This window comes from Triticum dicoccoides, chromosome 3B (genome assembly GCF_002162155.2).
Source record: "Triticum dicoccoides isolate Atlit2015 ecotype Zavitan chromosome 3B, WEW_v2.0, whole genome shotgun sequence".
Classification (NCBI taxonomy): Eukaryota; Viridiplantae; Streptophyta; class Magnoliopsida; order Poales; family Poaceae; genus Triticum; species Triticum dicoccoides.
The window spans coordinates 370,922,875-370,946,283 of record NC_041385.1 but is presented as its reverse complement, the minus strand read 5'-3'; positions in this window follow the sequence as shown (position 1 = coordinate 370,946,283).

The window sequence follows — 23,409 nt, the reverse complement described above, 5'->3', positions numbered from 1 at the left end:
TGAAAGCATAAACATGTTAGAGCAAGCAATGAGTTACATGGATCTTGGCTATATGCATTAGAGCAACTGATGTGAAATGCAGAGAATGTACCTACATGTTCATGAGTCTTTCTTGCAAACAATATATACATCAGCAAGAGATCCTCATGCACATGAGTGTGATGCATATACTGACCCTGTGGTCTTGAGATAACTTTGGAAGAGATGAGCATGAGAAAACAGGGTTAGATAACACAAGAACATCTACTAAACAGAGCAAGAACAAGAGACCACAAGAGTACCAAGACTGGGATGACATGTAGAGAGTGAGTACTTAGTATTCTAGCTGGATATTGACATGTCCCCAAGAATAAGGATATGCAATGAATTCCAAAAAAAATTCTTCCCTTAGATGTCTTTCTCCCCCTGAATCTGATACTGTATTTGGGAGAAGATAGGGTAATAGAAAATCAGAGCAAATGAAAAGCAAACGAAAAACAGAGCAAAGGCACAAAGAAATATCTTCAACTAGCTTGTCTTTCCCCTCTAGAAGACATGTGTCTTCTCCCCTCTTTGTTTACCAAGCATTTGGGAAGATTAAGAGAACTTTCTTTCCCATAGGGTCTCTCTCTCTCTCCCTTTTGTGATTAAAATTTTATGTGATCTCTCTCTCCCCCTTTGATATCAATTCCCAAGAAGGGTTCTTCTTGAGTACAAGTCAAATAGGTTTGTCCTTGAGTCACATGGCAAAGCAGTGTGAAAAATGTGATGCAGGTAGAGGATAAGAATCATTGAGTGGAGCTAGATAAGAAAAGCAGAATGCAAATGACAAAATGTTTCCACTGAGATGAAATCGGTAACGCCAAGCCCTTTTCTTCGATGGCACCGAGTGGTTTCGGTCCGGCCAAAAGAAACGATCGGTAAGGCCGAGTTCATCACAGAGAAATGACTTTGTCATCTGAGCTCACTAGGCAAATAGGTTCTCACAAAGATTTGCAGGGAATTAACTAAAGGATTTGCAATGAATTGAATGCAGGGAATGCAGAAAATAACAGAGAAAAGAAATAAAATCTAGATGAAGTTTTTTTTGAAAGGTGAAACAAACAAGCAAGAGACAAATGCAAGAATCATAGAGAAACACTAGAGAACTTCATCTAGAATTGTTCGGCGACAAAGTAACCTATGTTAGAGTATATTATATTAGGAGTCAAGTGAAGGCACTTGATCATAGGTCATACTCATTGTTTAAGCTCAAAATGGGGTTGCCATTTTTTGTTTAAGCATTTTGATGTATTCACACCTTGTTGAGTTGCTTTGACCCATGTCTTGGGGTAAAGCTTCTCTAAGATGGAATGACATACCTTGCTGGTGGTGATCTTGATCATGTAGTTGAACTTGTGTAGGGTGCTCAAGGTTGATGTAGTTCATCAAGAGTTGGGAGCACTGCTTGTAGTTGAAGTCCATCTTCCTACATGGATTAGTTTTGCAAGGAAGAGCACATGTGTATCCAAAATGACAATCATGAAATTTGATACCAAATGAAATTTGATATATAGAAGTTGTCAAAGGATATATTGAAGTGATTCATCCTTCCTTGTCTTCATCCACCATATTGTAGAGGCTTGGAGATGTAGAGAATGCTTAGAATGTGATTGAGTTGCAATCTCATAGAATCGATCTTATCCAAGTACCTACAAGGGTTAGATAGCATGCAAGAGTACAAGTATATCCAAAACATGTGATCAATATCATAAGAGAAATATCAAGGATTAGTCATAGAAAGGCGCATGCCTTGCATGCATCCACATGCAGTTTCTACTCCAAGTTTGAGGCATCAACGATGTTCAATTCACCTCTCAAATGGCAAAACACTTTCTCATCAAGCGGTTTGGTGAATATATCCGCCAATTTCTTATTAGTATGAACATGCTTAAGTGTTATATCTCCCTTAGCAACATGATCTCGAATGAAATGATGACGAACTTCAATATGCTTAGTTCGAGAATGTTGCATGGGATTATGAGAAATCTTAATAGCACTCTCGTTGTCACAAAGCAATGGAACATGTTTTACATATATCCCAGAATCTTAAGAGTTTGGGTCATACCAAGTAACTGAGCACAACATGAACCGGCGACAATGTATTCCACTTCGGTGGTGGATAAGGATACCGAGTTTTGTTTCTTGGAGGACCAAGACATAAGAGATCTACCAAGAAATTGACAAGCACCCGAAGTGGACTTCCTATCAACCTTGTCACCGGCATAGTCCAAGTCGGAGTAGCCAACAAGATCAAAAGAAGACCTCTTAGGATACCAAATGCCAAATTTTTGTGTGTGAATTAAGTATCTCATTATCCTTTTCACAACCTTAAGACGACATTCTTTGGGGGCCGCTTGATATCGTGCACACATGCACATACTTAGCATAATATCGGGATGGGATGCACATAGATATGGTAATGAACCAATCATGGAGCAGTAAACCTTTTGGTCAACCGGTTCGCCATCCTTTCTCAAGTCAGGATGTCCACTTGTAGGCATTGGGGTGCTCATACCTTTGCATTCTTGCATGTTGAAATTCTTGAATAAGTCCTTCGTGTACTTTATTTGAGAAACGAAATTACCCTCCTTAGTTTGCTTGATTTGCAAGCCAAGAAAGAACTTGAGTTCACTCATCATAGACATCTCAAACTTCTCCGATATTAGCCTTCCAAAATTTCCACTAAAATGAGGGTTGGTCGAACCAAATATGATATCATCTACATAAATTTGGCACACAAATAATTCACCATTAACCCTTTTAGTAAAAAGTGTGGAATCAATTTTACCCATTTCAAATCCTTTTTCAATAAGGAACATAGTCAAGCATTTATACCATGCTGTAGGAGCTTGTCTAAGACCATAAAGAGCTTTGTGAAGTTATAAACATGATCAGGTTTCTTGGGATTAACAAAGCGGAGAGGTTGTTTAACATAAACTTCCTCCTCAATTTCACCATTAAGAAAAGCACTTTTGATGTACATTTGATATAAGGTGATGTCATGATGCTTGGCATAAGCAAGTAAGATGTGAATGGACTCAAGTCTAGCAAGGGGGGCATATGTCTCACCATAGTCCATACCTTCGACTTGAGTGTAGCCTTGAGCAACGAGACGAGCCTTGTTGTGTACACTTGTCCATCTTCATCTTGCTTGTTTCAAAACACCCATTTGGTTCCAATGACATTGTGCTTCTCATCGGGCTTTTCAACTAACGTCCACACTTGGTTCCTCTTGGTTCCTCTCAAAATTATGTAGCTCTTCATGCATAGCGTTCATCCAATCCGGATCATCAATGGCATCTTCAACCTTCATAGGTTCAATGCTAGAAATGAATGCGTAATGTTCACAAAAGTTAGCCAAACGAGTTTTAGAGCGAGCAATTCTCCTGGTTTGAATATCATCAAAGATTTGTTTGACGGGATGATCTCTTGAGACTCTTGCTCGAACTCGTGAGAGCTTTTGTTTGGGTCAGGGTGGAACATCCTATTCATTGTCTTGCTCTTCCTCTTGTCTTTCTTCATTGTTGTTTGTGTTGTTGTTCTCCCGTGGAGGTGGAGAAGGAGGTCGTCGAGGTTCATCTTGTTGTACATCCTCGTTTTCATCGTCTTGATGTGTCCCACTCGTGCATGCCTCCAAGTCAACTTGTGGTTCACCTTGTCGTGAAGTTGAGGCTTCCACCTGGACGGACGAGGTACTCTCCTTCACCTGCATTGGGCGGATCTTGCCAATAGACAAGTCTTGTATAGCTTCTAAAGGATCTTTTTCACCTACATCAATTGGCAATTGCTCTACTTATGAGCCGTTATATTCATCAAACTTCACATCTACTGTCTCGTCAACCTTTCGGGTGAAATTGTTGTAGACACGGTATGTGCGAGAGTTTGAGCCATAACCGAGTAGGAAACCTTCATGAGATTTAGGAGCAAATTTCAAACGACGATGCTTATCAAGAATGTAGCACTTTCAGACGAATACCCGAAAGTATCCAACTTGGGGTTTGTTACCGGTGAGAAGATCGTATGCCGTCTTGCCGAGTAGCTTGTGAAGATATAGACGATTCGTTGCATGACAAGCTGTCTCAACCGCTTCTGCCCAAAAGTGTTTTGGCATCTTGTACTCATCAAGCATCATTCTCGCCATTTTGATGAGCGTCCGGTTCTTCCTCTCAACAAATCCATTTTGTTGAGGTGTGTACGTAGCCGAGAACTCACGTGAAATCCCTTCTTCGTCAAGAAAGGTGTCCACATTGGCGTTCTTGAACTCCATTTTATTGTCACTGCGAACCTTCTTGATCTTCACTTCAAATTGGTTTTGGGCCTTCCTAGCGAAGTTTTTGAAGATCTTTTGGAGCTGCAATTTATCATCAAGAAAGAACACACACGTAAATCTTGAAAAATCATCAACAATGACTAATCGAAACGAGTTACCACCGAGACTCTTGTAGACATTGGGACCGAAAAGATCCATGTGAAGTAGCTCAAGTGGTCTTCTCGTGGTCATGATGTTCTTCACGAGATGACTTCCTCCAACTTGTTTTCCTGCTTGGCAAGCACTACAAAGTCTATCCTTGTCAAATATAACATCTTTAACACCAAGGATATGATCACCTTTAATAAGCTTGTCAAGATTTCGCATGCCCACATGACCTAACCGTCTATGCCACAACCAACCTTTAGAGGATTTAGCAATTAAGCAAGTTCTAGGTTGAGACTTTTTAGGGAAATCAACAATGTATAGATCACCTCTACGTATGCCGGTAAAGACCATATTATGATTATCTCTTCGAAACACTTGGCAATCTACTTCAGTAAATAGGACACTGAAACCGAAATGGGCTAGTCTAGATACAGAAAGTAAATTGTACCCAAGAGATTCAACGAGCATAACATTTTGTATGGAGCTGTCATGTGAGATGGCCACCTTACCAAGGCCAACCACCTTACCCTTTGAGTTATCACCAGAAGTGACATACTTTCGAGGGCCGTCATTTTCAGCAAGCTCAAGAACATATCCTTATCTCTGGTCATGTGATCGGTACATCCACTATCAAGAACCCATTCCTTTCCTCCAGCCATGTAGCAGCAAAAGTTAGCCATAAGACCAAAGTGTCTCATAGACTCATCGAGATCATAGTCACTATCATCATCCTCATCATAGTATCCATGTTCAACATCATCTTGTGATCGATCATTTCCTAGAGAGATTGATTCATTAGTTTTGTGATCATGATAATGTGCATATCTATGAATTCTAATGACTTCGGAAATGGTATTGCTAATGATTCCAACATCTCCTTTGGCACGCATAAGATCACGAAGCTCAAATAAACAATCTCCAAACTTAGGATCATTGGGATTCATCTTATTCAAAGCAATGGACTTGTGAAGAATCTCATCTAAGTTTTTCAAGGAATAGTCTGGAAATCATTCCTCAAGAAATCTCCATATAGTATAAGCACATTCCAGAGTTTGCAAGTGACCAATCAAATTTCTAGGCAAACCTCTATTGATAAGATTGATAGTTCTAAGGTTGTGAATCATGTCAAGAGAGTCATCAGGGGTAGGATGCAAGGTGTCAACAAGGGGTTCACAGGGAGTAGTAATGTACTTGTTCAAGTGATATTCATGAAAAATTCCAAGAATCTCATTTTTCCACCCACTATAGAACTCTCTATCAAGCATAGGCACTCTAAGTCTAATACTCCCAATCATACACTCATCCATCTTCCTCCAATGGTGTTTAAACCAAAGCAATGGAGATCAATGCTCTGATACCAATTGAAAGGATCAAGAAGAGGTGTCTAGAGGAGGGGGGGTGATTAGACCCTCAACAAGTAAACATAGCAGTTTTTAGGTTTTTCAAGTTGAGGTTGCAAATTAGCACAATTTCAAGAATTCACAATACAATTCAAGCAAGCATGCAAAGAGTATATGAGCAGCGGAAAGTAAAACATGCAACTTGCAAGAAACTAAAGGAATGGGATCGGAGTGCGCAAACGCAATTGGAGAAACGAAGATTTTTGGCATGGTTCCGATAGGTGGTGCTATCGTACATCCACGTTGGTGGAGGCTTCAACCCACGAAGGGTAACGGCCGCGCGAGTCCACGGAGGGCTCCACCCACGAAGGGTCCACGAGAAGCAACCTTGTCTATCCCACCATGGCCATCGCCCACGAAGGACTTGCCTCAATAGGGTAGATCCACACAAAGTAGGGATCTCCTTTCCCTTACAAACTCCTTGGTTCAACTCCAAAATCTTGACAGAGGCTCCCAAGTGACACCTAACCAATCTAGGAAACACCACTCTCGAAAAGGTAATAGATGGTGTGTTGATGATGAACTCCTTGCTCTCATGCTTCAAATGATAGTCTCCCCAACACTCAACTCTCTCTTACAGATTTGGCTATGGTGGAAAGATGATTTGATTGGAAAGCAACTTGGGGAAGGCTAGAGATCAAGATTCTTGTGGTTGGATTGGAATGTCTTGGTCTCAACACATGAGTAGGTGATTCTCTCTCAGAAAATGGGTAGTGGAAGTGTAGGCACGTTTTGATGGCTCTCTCTCATATGGAGAAGGGGGAGGAGGGGTATATATAGCCTCCACACAAAATCTAACCGTTACACACAAATTTCCAAACTCAGTGGGACCGAATGGTTAAACTCGGTCGGACCGACTTGGTTCAAAATTTGAACTTTAGGCATTTCGGTGGGACTGACAAGGTCAACTCGGTGGGTCCAATGTGCTAGGGTTAGGGCAAAACCTCATCTTGGTGAGACCGATTGCATGAACTCGGCGAGACCGGTTTCAGCAATAAGAAAATAGAGACTTGGTCAAGCAAACTCGGTGAGACCAAAATAACTGCAATAGGTAACAGAGAGTTTGCAAGGCCATCTTGGTGAGACCGAGATCCCATCGGTGAGACCAAACTGATTAGGGTTTGTGGCAGTGGCTATGTCAAGAGAACTCGGTGGCGCCGGATGAATCAAATCGATGGGGCCAAGTTTGACTTTAGGTTTAGGACATATGTGGAAACAAGAAAGTGGTTGAGGGCTTTGGACCATATCACTAAGCACTTTGAGCAAGCAATCCATTAAGCAACACCTCATCCCCTTTTAATAGTATTGGCTTTCCTATGGACTCAATTTGATCTTAGATCACTAAAATGAAAATGTGAAGTCTTGAGCTTTTGCCAATGTTTGTCCTTAGCATCTTGAAGGGGTTCCATATCCTCTTGTCCTGCCACTCGAATGTTGAACTCATCTGAAATATACTAGGGAGAAGTATTAGTCCAACAAGAGATATGTTGACATTAATTACCATAATCACCCAGGGAGCACTTGTGCTTTCAAGTGCACATGAAGTTCTATGCAGAGAAGTGTGTACGGGCTCACAATGAAGTCATGAAGAGAAAGGCCCTTGGGCGTCCTGGAATTGACCCCCGACTGGCCGCCAAGAAGAAGAAGCCCGCTGAAGCTGAAACCGAAGCTCCAAGGTAGGAAAGACCAAGCATTGTCTTCCCTGCTAGCATGACTGGTTCGAAGCCAAAGGTCCCATCAGCTACTTCTGAAAAGAAGAAGACAAAGCAGGCAGAGGCTGAGGCCAAGAAGCAAAAGCATCAAGAAGCCTTTGGTGCTACTCCTTCTCAAAAGATGCTGAAGACAAAGCCATCTAAGGCTTGGAGAAGGGCCCAAGCACAAACTGCCTCATTGTCCCCTAGTGAGCCGTTGCTTGTTGCACCTATCTCAGTTGCCCTTCCAACCTCCTCCAACCGCGAGCGTCGCCTACTAGTACATGATCCTGCTACCACAAAAGCTCATGAGTCAGAATTGATTCCAGTTGTTGACACCACCGCAGCTTAAGACATTGGTCAAGAAGACAATGTTGATGATGATGTGCTCCTTCCTCAAGTTCCCCAGATCATGTAGAAACCGTTATCATCGCCTGCTCCGTCAAGCAGTGAATAGATAAGTATTGGTGGTCCCACGACGGCAATCACACATGATGCGGTGTTCTTCCTCGATGGAAGCGCTCTGGAGCGCCTCCAACAAATTGTCCGGCGCCTCCGGTTGGACGGAAGCCGCCGACGTCACGGTCTTGCCCTTCGTGCGAAGGGGCCGCCGGCCGGACTCCGGAACCACTGCGGGTTTTGATATGGAGTCCGGCGCAAAGTCTGGGAGGCCGCCTTGTGGCGCCTCCGGAGCCTCCCCCTGATGGGTCCCTTCTTGGGATCCCACCTCGGCATCCTCGGTGTCGCGAGGGGTGGAGGCGGTCGGGATGGAGTCTACCTCCGATGGAGCCAACGACCCGCTCGATGAAGCGGGGAGATCATCATTGGCCGGACTACAGGCAGCATGCAGCATCAGAATGACACTATGTGACGCAGAAAAAGAAATTATAACTCATTCAGGAATCCGGATACTTACGATCTCGCCGGAGGCCTGGCCCTTGAAGGCCATGCTTCCTCGCCAAAGTTGATGTTGGCGGAGCTGTCCGGGGGAATAGTCCTTCCCCTCTTGGACCCTTCGGCCTCCCCTGTTGGGGAAGCCTTCCTCTTCCTCTCTCCGTCCTCTGGGGGAGAGTCCTCTTTCTCCTCCTCGTTTTTGGGGGAGGAGTCCGCCCCGGAGTCGTCGGACACCTGAAAACGGGAACTCTTTCGAGCACCCGTGGCCTCCTTCTTGGCCTTCTTCTCCGGCACCACGTGCGGTGCCGGAACCAGCAACCTTGCTAGATGGGCGTCTACTGGGTTTTCTGGCATGGGAGCCGGGCAGATAATCTGCTCCGCCTTCCTCATCCAGTCCTGTCAAAGGAAAAGGGGAAATTAAAACCCGCATAGAGTCAAACTATGAAAAGCAAGTGTCCCGTAAAGGGGTAGAATCACTTACCTCGTCGGCTTGGCGCTGCGAGCGAAATCCGCGATCTTCAGTCGCGGATGCGGTGGCTTCGGCGCCCTTAAACAACACCCTCCAGGCGCCTTCGTATGTCGTGTCGAAGAGCCCACTCAGCGCCTGGTGCTGTTCCGGATTGAACTCCCATAGATTGAACGCCCGCTCTTGGCATGGGAGAATCCGGCGGACGAGCATGACTTGGACCACGTTAACCAGCCTGAGCTTCTTCACCAGCTTCTGGATACAGGCTTGGAGTCCCGTCAGCTCCTCCGAACTACCCCACAGCAAGCCCTTCTTTTTCCAGGAGGTGAGCTGCATGGGGATACCAGATCTGAACTCGGGGGCCGCCGCCCACTTAGGGTCGCGCGGCTCGATGATATAGAACCACCCCGATTGCCACCCCTTGACGGATTCCACGAAGGCCCCTTCGAACCAAAGGACATTGGGCATCTTGCCCAACATGGCGCCTCCGCACTCCGCTTGAGTGCCCTTCACTACCTTCGGCTTGACATTGAAGGTCTTGAGCCACAAGCCGAAGTGGGGCTGGATGCAGAGGAAGGCCTCGCACACGATGATTGAGAGACGCCGAGATGTTGAGGATGAAGTTCGGCGCCAGATCATGGAAATCTAGGCCGTAGTAGAACATGAGCCCCCGGACAAAGGGGTGAAGTGGAAAACCCAGTCCGCGGAGGAAGTGGGAAGAAAAACGACCCTCTCATGGGGCCTGGGGGTGGGGATGAGCTGCCCCTCGTCGGGCAGCCGGTGCGCGATGTCGCCGGACAGGTAGCCGGCGCTGCGCAGTCTTTCGATGTGCTCCTCCGTAACGGAGGAGGTCATCCACTTGCCTCCCGCTCCGGACATAACTGGGGAAGGTTGAGACGGGATGTGCGGGCTTGGGCGCTGGAGCTCGAGTGCGCGGAGATGGATAAGCAAAGGAGGAAGAAGGCGTAGGTGAAAAGGTGAATCATTATCCCTTATATGGGCGGGCGAAGTCTACGCGTCCCCCACCGGCCTGGTAAAACTCGCTTATCCCCCAAGCGTCACCATCAATGGCGCGGTTGGGTTACCCACTTCTGTATTGATGAGAATCCCGGATTAAGGGGGAACACGATCTCTGCTTCGACAAGACATGCCAAGGAAACCGCTTCGCTAAATGCGCTGAGGTGGTAGAGTAAAGAACGATTCAAGTAATGGCTTGGTAGTGGCATGACGTCATGCCGCAAAAAACGTCAGCAGATTGAACTTGTGTATATATTATTCTCTCTACGATGGAATGTGGAATTTATTTTGCAGAGCCGGACACTATCCTGGTGTTCACAATCTTCTATCATTCGGAGGAGGAACCCGCCTTGCACTGCCAAGCAATATACGCGCTGGACTTATCGTCATTGAAGCCTGGTTTAGGGGCTACTGAGGGTGTCCTGGATTAGGGGGTGTCCGGATAGCCAGACTACCATCATCAGCCGAACTGTCATCGGCCGAACTATCATATCGACCGAACTCCAAGACTATGAAGATACAAGATTGAAGACTTCGTCCCGTGTCCGGATGGGACTTTCCTTGGCATGGAAGGCAAGCTTGGCGATACGGATATGTAGATCTCCTACCATTGTAACCGACTCTATGTAACCCTAGCCCTCTCCGGTGTCTATATAAACCGGATGGCTCTAGTCCGTAGGACACAACAACAACCATTATAATCATATCATAGGCTAGCTTCTAGGGTTTAGCCTCCTTGATCTCGTGGTAGATCCACTCTTGTAAACATCCACAATATCAATATCAATCAAGCAGGACGTAGGGTTTTACCTCCATCAAGAGGGCCCGAACCTGGGTAAAACATCGTGTCCCTTGTCTCCTGTTACCATCCGCCTAGACGCACAGTTCGGGACCCCCTACCCGAGATCCGCCGGTTTTGACACCGATAGTAGGCAACTTCTTCTCGTTTGGCAAGAACGTGAAAGGGTCCAATGTAGTGAGGAGCCAATTTTCCTTTGATACCGAAGAGGTGGGTTCCCTTCAGTGGAGTAACCCGAAGGTAAGCCTTCTCATCAACTTCAAAAGTCATAGCCTTATGTTTATGATCATATTGGCTCTTTTGACGAGATTGGGCTGTTTTCAACTTTTCACGAACAATGCGAACTTGCTCTTCTGCTTCCTGGATCATATTCAGGCCAAGAATTGTCTTTCCCCGGTTTCTGACCAGTTAACAGGCGTTCGACACCTTCGTCCATAGAGAACATCAAAAGGAGCTTTGCCCAGGCTAGATTGATAGCTATTGTTCTAAGCAAATTCGGCAAATGGTAGGCATTTCTCCCAATCCATTCCGAATGAGATAATAGAAGCTCGGAGCATATATTCAGAATTTGATTGACGCGTTCCACTGGACCACTTGATTAAGGGTGGAAGGCGGTGCTGAAGGAAAGACGAGTTCCCATAGCATTTTGGAAACTTTCCCAAAATTGAGAGGTGAAGAGACTTCCATGATCCGAGTTAATTTCCAATGGAACACCATGGAGAGACACTATTCAGGAGATATACAAATCTGCTAGCTGACTAGCGGTTATACTCTCACGAACGGGCAGAAAATGGGCTACTTTAGAAAGACGATCGATTACAATGAAGATAGCATTATTCCCTCTCTTGGTCCTGAGAAAACCGGTGATGAAATCCATACCAATTTTATCCCATTTCCATTCAGGAATAGCTAAAGGTTGAAGGGTGCCAACAGGCAGTTGATGATCTGCTTTAACACGACGACAGACGTTGCAATTAGCAATATATTGAGCAATATCTCTCTTCATCCTAGTCCACCAAAACCTCTGGCGTAGGTCCTGATACATCTTAGTACTACCGGGATGAATGATGAGAGGAGATTCATGAGCTTCCTTAAGGATCAATCACCTCAGGTTTCGCACTTTGGGAACCACTAAGAGGTTTCCGAAGTATACAACTCCTTGATCATCAATGGAGAAACAATCTGCGACTCCTTTCTTCATACGAGAGATTCTCGGATCTACCTTCTGAGCTTTGATGATCTGATCCGTAAGGGTAGGTTTCTCCACCAAGGTAGAAAGGAATCCTTGAGAAATAATGTGAAGATTAAGCTTCCGAAATTCCACATGGAGAAGTGGTTGACTTTGTTGTAACACCAGATTTTTATAATAAGATTTACGACTTAGTGCATCGGCCATGACATTGGCTTTTCTTGGGGTGTAAGTTATCCCTAAGTCGTAATCTGAGATCAACTCGACCCAACGTCTTTGCCTGAGATTCAAATCCGGTTGTGTGAATATATAGTTCAGACTTTGGTGATCGGTGAAGATTTCAAAATGATTACCGAGAATGTAATGTCGCCAGGTTTTGAGTGCATGGACTACAGCTGCAAGCTCTAGATCGTGTGTAGGATAATTTTCCTCATGGGGATGCAACTACTTTGAAGCATAGGCAATTACATGGCGATCTTGCATGAGTATGCAACCTAGTCCTTGTCGCGAGGCGTCGCAATAGATAACAAAGTCCTTGGAGAAATCTGGTGGTACCAGTACGGGAGCAGATGTCAGGCGTCTTTTCAGTTCCTGAAAACTGTGCTTGCACTATTGGGTCCACTCAAATTTTTTATCTTTCTTGAGGAGTTCAGTTAGAGGTTTAGCAACTTTGGAGAAGTTCTTGACAAAGTGGCGGCAGTAACTCGCTAAGCTAAGGAAACTCCAAACTTGCTTGACCGATTCAAGCGGAGTCCAATTAAGAACAGCTTGAACTCGCTCAAGATTGATAGAATTACCCTTACCAGAGATTACATGGCCTTAGTAGGTCACTTCTGGCAACCAAAATTCACATTTAGAGAATTTGGCATAAAGGCGATGCTCTCGAAGTTTCATCAACACTAGCCTTAGATGCTCGGCATGTTCTTCCTACTTTTTGGAGTAGATGAGTATATCATCGAGGTATACTACAACGAATTTATCCAAATACTCCATGAAGATCGAGTTCATTAACCGAGAGAAAGTGGCTGGGGCATTGGTTAAACCAAAGGACATGACAGTGTACTCGTATTGGCCATAACGAGTAACAAAGGCCGTTTTGGGAATGTCCCCGTTTTTTATTTTGACTTGATGGTAGCCGAACATCAAATCCATCTTAGAAAAGACTGAGGATCCAGCGAGCTGATCATACAGATCGTTGATCCTGGGGAGCGGATACTTGTTCTTTATTGTGACCAAGTTGACTGGTCGATAATATACAACCATCCGATCCATACCATCCTTCTTCTTGACGAAGAGGATGAGACAAGCCCATGGAGAAGAACTAGGATGGATGAAACCCTTTTTCAGGGACTCATCGAGTTGTTTCTTGAGCTCTGCTAGTTCTAGTGGTGCCATCTTATAGGGTCTCCTAGAGATTGAGACAGTTCCTGGGATAAGATCTATCATAAACTTGACATCCCTGTCAGGTGGAACACCTGGCAGTTCTTCGGGAAAGACATCCGGGAAGTCACGGACTACCGGAACGCCTTCGAGGTCTGGCAAAGGACTGGAATTAAGAGAGTAGAGTTGTCGCTTAGCTACTCAGATCAAGACATTAACTACATTGCCCGATGGATGTGTAAGTTGAACAGTCCTAGAGAAGCAATCAATCTTAGCATGATGGGATGACATCCAGTCCATACCCAAGATGATATTAATGTCCGAGGACTTGAGATCTATCAAAGACGCAAGGAAAACAAGTCTATCGACATGAATTTTATTCCCATGGCTTACTTTAGAAGTTTACCATCTAGAACCAGGAGTAGAAATTTCCATGGTAGAGGGCATGTCACAAATTGCGGCGTTATGCAAACGAGCATAGCTCTCGGATATAAATGAATGAGATGCTCCAGTATCGAAAGGAATAGATGCTGGATGGTAGTTAACAAGGAGCGTACCAAGAACGACGGTGGGATCATTCTGAGCCTCTTCAGCTGAGACACAGTTCACATGGCCACGTGTAGCAGTGGCCGGCTTGGTGTAGTACACCTTCTCTGTTGGCTTGCCACGGCCAACAGCCTTTCCAGACTAGTTGGGCTTGGGGTTGATTTGGGGACACTCTCGCATGTAGTGGCCCAGTTCTCCACACTTGAAGCATGTCACAGTGTTGGTGCGTGGGGTAGCATTGGCGGTTGATCCACCATAAGACTTGGGCGGTGGATACTGCTGGGTTGGACGAGGCGCCTGATAGGATGGCCTCGGTGTGAACCTGGGTGGTAGAGCTGTGTTAGGCACCCACACCCGGCGCTTCTGAGAGCCTAAACCGGATGAGGAACCAGTGTCACGGCCGTGCTTGCATGTAGCTTCGAAGTCAGTCTGACTTGTCTCAGCACTGATAGCCTTGTTCACAAGCTTCTGGAAGGAAGTTCACTTGTGCAGTCAGAGATCACGGCGAAGCTTGGGGCTGAGTCCCTTGCGGAACCTCGCCTGCTTTTTGGCATCGGTGGATACTTCCTCAGTTGCATAACGTGCTAGGTTCCCAAACTCTCTGTTGTATGCATCCACAGTGAGTCTACCCTAAGTGAAGCTGCAGAACTCCTCCCGCTTGCGATCCATAAGACCTTCCAGAATGTGATGCTCATGGAAAGCCTCGCTGAACTCTGCCCAAGTGGTAACCTGGCCAGCTGGGCGCATGGCCTCATAGTTCTCCCACCAAAGGCCGGCGGGGCCTTCAAGATGATAAGAAGCATAAGTGACCTTGTCAGCTTCGCCTACGTGTGTAGAGCGTAGCTTGTGGGTGATGTTGTGGAGCCAATCAGCCACGTCGAGGGGCTCGACGGAATGATGGAAGGTGGGTGGGTGCAACTTGATGAAGTCACTAATAGACACCCAGTCGTTCCTCTGGTGTAGTGTTGTGTTCTGCTCAATGCGTTCCAGCAAACGGTTGGTCTCACGTTTGTTCCTTTTGGCCTCCAGGATGACCTCGGCCAAGGAAGGAGGATGAGGCAGATTTGCATCTCTAGCCCAACTGCCTTCAGCCTGCTATGGGACAGCAAGGTTGTTTCGGGTGTTGACCATCCTAGGAAGACAAAACTGCGGTTTAGAAAAGGATGAAAAAACTCTGTCATAGAATTGCAGAATGTAATGGGTGACTTGGAATGCAAGATGTTCATCCGTACAACATGGTAATACAGAAACTGCCTTATTTATACCATCGGTCATACACACCATACACGGTTTAGTACAAGACCAAACTGAAGTACAACTGCGGTGAAAGGAAGATTACATTTCGTCGGAGGCATTCCAAGCTCCTATACATTATTTTTCTACACCTCCGGAATTAGTACACACTAAGTCATACTCCACAAGATGTGCAGGACTGTGGAAATACAACTACTACATACTACTAGTGTCGTGATCCAGCTCGGTCATCTCCAGCTTCGTAGTAGTCCTCATAGAGATTCCCCGCATAGCCTAGAAGCGGAACGTGCGGATCCGGGAACTCACGGTCACGTCGGGACTGTGGACCATATGGACTCGGATGAGGCCTCGGCCCCATGAAGGGTGGAAGACGGCGCCCGCGTGGAGGCGTGATACCTCCAACATCTGGGTAATCCATGCGAGTTGGCAGACATGTGCGGATGGGGTACAAATCCCACATATCCAGGTAACCGGTCTGCACGGCTGGTGCGAGCCGTGTCAGGGTAGCCCAGTGGTCCTGGCGGGTGTTGTACAGCTCCATGCGTAAGGCATGGTTCTCTCGGTCTCTCTCCTCCAACATCTCAGTGGTGGTGCAGCGTCGTGGCTCCTCATGAGAAGCATCGGCATAAAGCCCAGTGTAGTAGCCCTCCTGGCCAGTGTGTGCCGCCAACAGATAGCGGAACTCGGTATCCTAAATTGATGCATACCCGGCTCGAATGATGGAGATCATAGAGTAGGCAGCATCCTGCACGGACATCTCCACGGTAGTACCAAGCCCATAGGACCAGTGCAAGGGCTCGGTACCTCCGGGATAAGAAGGGGAGATCCTCACGGTGCAGATAAACTGACTCTGATTGAAGTCGCGAAACTGCTCTGCGACGGTATATTCAGGATACCATCTGTAGCCCATCTCAGTCATCACTCGGACTAACATGGCCGTGTTCCCGGGCGTCAGTGCACCTCGCCAGTCGTACCACCTGGTGAGTAGTGCCAAAAGACATCTGAAACACCAAATAATGCAAAGGCATTAGAATTTCTAGCAGAAATTGGACAGCATAACGGTAGTAAATGCTCAAAAAGGATTTTGAGACACTTTGCAAAAGATTGCATAGTCACTCAACAATGTCATATCAAGGTTCTGGGTCCAACTAACAACATACTGAAGTAGTAGAACTGAACTGGGGCTTGTAACCATCAATCCTATAAGTTACTACGGATTAGTAACACATGAACCTAATAGAGAGAAGAGAACCTAGTTCCTAACCCCCATGGAAAGAATGGACTGACTCAGATCAGAATGCCATGAGGTAAAGGAGTAAAAAGAGCCTTACGTTCCATCCCACAATCAATCCCCTACATATAACTAATGCATTTCTGGACTCAACATCGACCAGTTTGGCTTGAAGAACCTACATACAGTCCGGCTATGATGCCAATGCTGTCAGGACCCCGATTCTATGCCACACCGATCTACCATGTAACACCTCATATCACTTTGCGGCCTCACGCATGGTATTCCCACGGGTGTCACCTTACCATGCCCGGGACCATTTGTGCCTTTTGGCACACGTATATGAAAGTGTCGCTAGCATCCATATGACAAAGAAACTGAGCTGACATGGCTAGTCGTGAACCCAAAGTGGCATTAACTTACAGGGACATTCATACATGACCCAGCAACGAACGTGTCGATAAATAGCGAGTGAATCCCATGCTGTAGCAAGCTACAAGGACTTAAAGGATCACCGTGTGACATTTCCCGGAAGGGACAGACACATGAACAAAGAAGGACACATGCCGGCCAGCCTAAGTGTTCCGGAGCAGTAGCAAGCTACCATGGCTCTGTGGAAGCACTAGGAGACATTTCTCGGTAAGAGAGGCTACCAAGGATAAACAACTATGTAGTCAGATCCCACCCATACCAAGCATTTCAATCATACACACAATATGCTCGATATGTGCAAATACAACATGGCATCACAAAAAAACTCTACAACTCAAGTACTTTAGTTAAAGGCTCCAGAGAGCCATACATATCATTCATACATGTAGGGTTCACACGACCCAGCATTCAAGTCATTCAAACATACAAGCCCTAAGCGGAAGCAACATGTCTGGGTACAGACATCTAGAAAGTAAAAAAGGCTTGAGGAAGCTAAATATCCTACAAGGGTCCACCATGTGCTCAAGATCACCACCTGGGCCTCAGGCTACTCATCGACATTAAGGTCTACGTAGAACCCATCAGAAGGGGTTGCAGCATCTTCTGAGAACGTAATTAAGCAAACATGAGTACAAAGGTACTCAGCAAGACTTACATCAGATCCTACATACATGCACATTATCAATAACGGGATGGTGGGGTTATTGTAGCAAGCCATCTTTGACTCTTGGCTAAACTATCCTACGAAACTCCAACTTGTAATTGTTTTGCGCACTCGAGTCCACTACACATCACATCAATACACTACCGAGGATCCACCTCCATCATCCTACGGAAGGGCCATCCACGGCACTCACACTTGTCTTGAGGCTTTTAGAAGTTTCCATTTACTTGTCTATGAACTATATAGGCAACCAAGTAGTCCTTTACTGTGGACGCGGCTATTTGAATAGATGATGTTAACCCTGTAGGGGTGTACTTCTTCACACATGCTCCCACCACTTATCGCCGTTTACACGACATGTACTTGGCAACCTTCAAGTGGAAGCCCAACGAGGGTGTCGGCCATGGCCTGCCTAAACACTTAAGTCTCTAGTCCAGGTTTAGCACCTATTCAGGTTCCATTCGAAGGGAGTCCGGCCGAGGTTTCCACATATGGCCCTGAACGATGTGTACAGGGTTCCGAGACACCTAACGGGTGCCCGACATACCAGGCCACGTACCTACCGCATCACAGCCCACCCCGAGGGTCAGCGCTGCCCACGGCCTCTAGTATGCTACAAACACCAGAAACTACTTGCAACTCCTGGACAGAGGACTAGGGTGGTTAGGAAGCCAAGAGGGTCCACTGGTTTCGGGCCCAATGCATGGTAGTAGCTGAATCTTAAATCACACATACAGATCTCAGTGCTTAAGGATGGTTCCAATTAAACAACCCACCATGAACTCCTACATGGCCTCTCATCGATACCTTTACCAAATCGTGTTCAACACATCACTCTCATTACCGACATAATCATTTCACTCTAGCCCATCACCCAGATGAACCAGACCTGACACAACTCTAAGCATAACAGGCATAGCAAGGTAGGAAACACAAACATGGCTCAATGAACTCCTACACATGCTAGTGGGTTCCATCTAGTTATTGTGGCAATGATAGGTCATGCAGAGGAAATGGGTTCAATTACTGTAGCACACATCAGTTTGAAACGCGGTTGTCTTAAATGCAGTAAATGAGAGCAGGAGCGAGAACATGGGATTTTATCGATATGATCAAATGGGTGGTTGCTTTCCTGGCAGGTCCGTAGTCTGATACCGTTCTTTGTTCGGGTACTCATGATATTCTTCCGGGGCAGAACCTATCATAGAGAGCACTGATAACACAATAAAAACCAAACATTATGCAACAATATGATGCATGCATGAGACATGGCATAATGAGTGTGTTGGGCTAATGCAACTATGACCAGATGGGTTTGAGCTATTTTGAATCAAAGACTCAAAGTCCAAACTCATTTTTGATCCTAAATAGTGTCTTATCATGTTTTGCACTAAACAGCAAGTTAACTTGTTCAAACATGCATGAAACCAATACAGATGGATAGATTGGATTTTTCTAATCATTTTTCATATATATAACACTTTGTATTTGGAGTTATGCATTAATTTCTATGAATTTTTGAAGTTAGTATTATTTTCTGAAATTTCCTGAATAAGAATAAATCCAGAAAATGAGTTACTACGTTAACATTGCATCAGCAGGTCAACATGGGCTGTCTAGGTCAAACCTGACTAGCGGGGCCCATTGGTCAGTGTCATTGTTAGCTAACTAACTAAATTAGGATTAGCTTAACCCTAAGCTAGGTTTGACTAACGGGCAGGGCCCACATGTCAGTGACCTAGGGGGTCAAATCCCTAGTCAAACTGGGCTGACTCGCCGGCGTTTAGCCGCCTGTGATGTCCAAACGCGGAGGAGAATGCGGGTTTCGCCCTTCGGCGACCAAATGGACGGCGGAGGCCACCTACGAGTAGTTGGGATTGAGCCGCGTCGAGGGGTGGTGGCGGTTGAGCTCAAGGTCGCCGGAAACAACGCCGCCGACGAACTTTGCAGCTGCCGAAGTACGGGAGAGGACGAACTCGTCGTTGTGGTGGTTTTGGAGGCACGAGGCCAGCTCCTATGTGGCCTATGTGGTGCAGTGAGGTCAGTGGACAATGTGGCGTGGCCGTTGGGTGGCCGGAGCTACATCGGCAATGAGCTCAGGCGGCGACGTGTGCGGTGAAGCTTGTTGCAGTCGCTGCAGGGGACGGCAGCGAGAATGGGGAGGATGGGAAGAGGCAGGAGCTCACAGTGGTTCCAGCGAGCTAGGCGGCGAGGTCCGGGACAAGTTGTAGCAATGGTGACGACGAAGGGGATCTCCAGCAACGGCGAGGTCGGGCAAGGTCGTTGCAGTGGCTCCGGGGCGAACGAGCACTCGGGGCTCAGTCTGCTCTATGGAGAGAAGAGTGGCGGAGCTCTTGGACTGAGACGGCATGGAGTCGATGGTGGCCGCGGCTACGACGGCGGTGCGGCTGTGGTTGCATCGGCCATGGTGGGAGAGAGCGAGGGAGAGGCGCTAGGGTAGAAGTGAGGTGTCCAGGGGGTCGGGGCTACGACGTGGAGGTCGTCCAGGGGGTCGACAGAACGGGCGGCAAGCAGCTGGCACCATGGCAAGCTCACGCGCGCCGGCATCACGTCCCTGCGTGCCTGGCGGGGAAGAAGCAGCTGGTTGGCGCGGGCCAGCATAGTGCTGGGCCGCTAGGTGGGCCGGCTGGTGGGTTTGCCAGGTAAGTTGGGTGTTCCTTTTTATTTTCTTTTCTTTTCTTTCTGCCAGTTTGTGGCTTTTCTAAAACTACCTAGGCACTTTAAAAAATCACCAAACTACTCATGCCCACTGTATATAGAATATATCCAACAGTAAACATTTTAGTGAAGGATTATTTGGACATTTAAAATATTTTATAGCATTTAAATGCCCAAATACAATTAACATATGATTTAATCCAGTGACCCTAGGATGTCCTAGAATATTGTGCACCATTTTTGTCAGAGGTTTGAGACCAAGGCAAAGATGATGAACATTTTAGAAGGGCATTTCAGGTTCATTGAAAAAGATTTAAGTAAACCCTAGTTGAATTAAGGGGGGTGTTGGGGGTTCTGTCACCCCCATTTCCAAGTTTCTGATCAAAGTAAACATGATGCAAACACTCTAATGCATGAACTAGCTAGGGTATGACAGCCAAACAGGTAAAAGTCTTCGCACAGTGAAGTTAAACAGACCAGGCAAACAAGCAGTGACTTAATGAAGACAAACTAGAATGTAAGAGAGGTAGGGGATAGAACTAGTAGCTTGGTGAAGACAAGGATTAGGTAGACCAGTTCCAGTTGTTGTGACAACTGTACATCTGGTTAGGGAGGCTGAGATTGAACTCAGAAGACCATGTCTTCACCTTATTCCCCTTGAGCGAAGGACACCCAGTCCTCGTCCAATCGCTCTGGTAAGTCTTCAAGGTAGACTTCCAAACCTTCACAGACTCCGTTCACTTGTGATCCACAATGACTCTTGGATCCTCAGAACCCGATGCCTAAACGGTTGGAGGATACATAGTCCTCAAGTGTAACAAGTCTTCAGGTCATGCGGACAGAAAGACTTTAGTGATGCCTAACATTCTTTGGCTCTGGGTATTTTGGGATTTTCCCTAGCAAGGATTCTCTCTCTCAAAGGCTTCAGAGGTGGGTTTCTCTCAAATGACAAAAGCCGAGCACTAATTTTGAGAAGCCACCAATTTATGGTAGAGGGGGTGGGCTATTTATAGCCAGCAGGCAACCTGGCATGTTATGTCTGAAATGACCCTGGGTCACTAAGGAACCGACACGTGTCCAATGGTCGGATTTCAAACACATGTGACATCTTGACTTGGGCTACAAGAAAAGCTGACTCATCCAAATATGGATAAGATTTGCTCTCATTATCGTCGCTCGAAGACATAGGATTTTGGGTTGAGCATCACTTCAGTTTTCTGACTTTGTTCACTTGGACCCCAATTAACAATACGGTGGTTCCTATGACTCAAGATGTCAGGACCCCGACTCAATGGCACACCGATTTAGCATGTAACACCTCATATCACTTTGCGGCCTCACGCACGGTATTCCCATGGGTGTCGCCTTACCAGGCCCGGGACCGTCTGCGCCTTTTGGCACACGTATATGATAGTGTCGCTAGCGTCGATATGACAAGGAGCCCGGGCTGACATGGCTAGTCGTGAACCCAAAGTGGCACTAACTTACAGGGACAGGCATATATGACCCAGCAACGAACGTGTCGGTCATCACCGAGTGAATCCAGGCTGTAGCAACTAGGCTAGCAGGACTCCAGTAAACCGGGCTGTAGCAGGCTAACAGGACTCCGATAGAAACCGCGTGACATTTCCCCGAAGGGACAGACACAGGAACGAAGAAGGACACATGCCGACCAACCTAAGTGTTCTGGAGCAGTAGCAAGCTACCAAGGCTTAGTGGAAGCACTAGGAGACATTTCGCGGTAAGAGAGGCTACCAAGGATAAACAACTAGATAGTCAGATCCCACATACCAAGCATTTCAATAGCATATACACAATATGCTCGATATGTGCAAGTACAACATGGCATCACAACATGACTCTATAACTCAAGTATTTTATTCAATAGGCTCCGAGGAGCGAGATATTAAAAACATGGGTCTCATGACCCAACATTCAGATTACACAAGTCAAAGCACAAGCGGAAGCTTAACATGTCTGAGTACAGACATCTACAAATGAAAAAGGCTGAGAAGCCTGACTATCTACCAGATCCTGCCGAGGGCACAAGATCATAGCTGAGGTAATAAGCTAAACGTCGAAGTCCACGTGCAACTACTAGCGAGACTGAAGTCTCTCTGCAAAAACATAAAATAGGCAAACATGAGTACAAATGTACCCAGGAAGACTTACATTAGAACTAGCTACACATGCATCATTATCAACAAAGGGGATGGTGGGGTTTAACTGCAGCAAGCCAGCTTTTACTCGGTGGCTATCCTGAACTACGACTGCAAGTAACTCTTTTGAGGTGGCGCACACGAGTCCACATATTCACCATATCAATACACCACTATGGATCCGCTCCCATCTCCCTACGAGAACGCCATCCATAGCACTCACGCTTATCTTGCGTGTTTTAGAGTATGCACTTTCACTTGTCTATGAACTGTACAGGCAACCCAGAAGTCCTTTACCGCGGACATGGCTATTCGAATAGATGATGTTAACCCTGCAGGGGTGTACTTCTTCACACACACTCTCGCCACTTGCCACCATGTACACGTCGTGTATCTCGGCAACCTTCAAGCGGAAGCCTGGCGAGGGAGTTGGCCACGACCTGACTAACCATGCAAGTCTCTAGTCCAGGTTTATCGCCTATTCGGGTTCCATCCGCTAGGAGATCCGACCGGGGTGTCGCTCACGGCATCAAACGATGTGAGCAGGGTTCCCAAGTCCACCATCCGGTTGCCACTTGGTACACCGTGCCACTGCACCTAGTCTGTCCCAAGCCCACCTGTACCGGGTGCCACTTGGTAGACTACTAGCACTACCTACAAACACCAGAAACTAGTTGCAACTCCTGGATAGAGATCAGGCTGATTAATAAGTCGAGAGGGGTCGAGTTACCCGAACCCAATGTGTGGTAGTAACTGTTCATGGATCACAAACACAGAACTCAGTTCCTAAGGACGGTTTCAATGAGACAACCCACCATGTACTCCTACATGACCTCTCACCGCTACCTTTACCAAATCGTGTTCACACACTTAGCTCTCAACAGTAGGACATGTTCACTCCAATTCATCCCCGATGAATCAGACCTGACACAACTCTAAGCAATAGCAGGCATGACAAACAAGCATGAATGAGTAGGCACATCAGGGCTCAAACAACTCCTACTCATGCTAGTGGGTTTCATCTATTTACTGTGGCAATGACAGGTCATGCAGAGGAAAGGGGTTCAACTACCGCAGCATGTAACCGTTGAATTGTTGTTGTCCTAATGCAGTAAAAGAGAGCAGGAGCAAGAGTGTGGGATTGTATCGAAATGAACAAGGGGGTTTTGC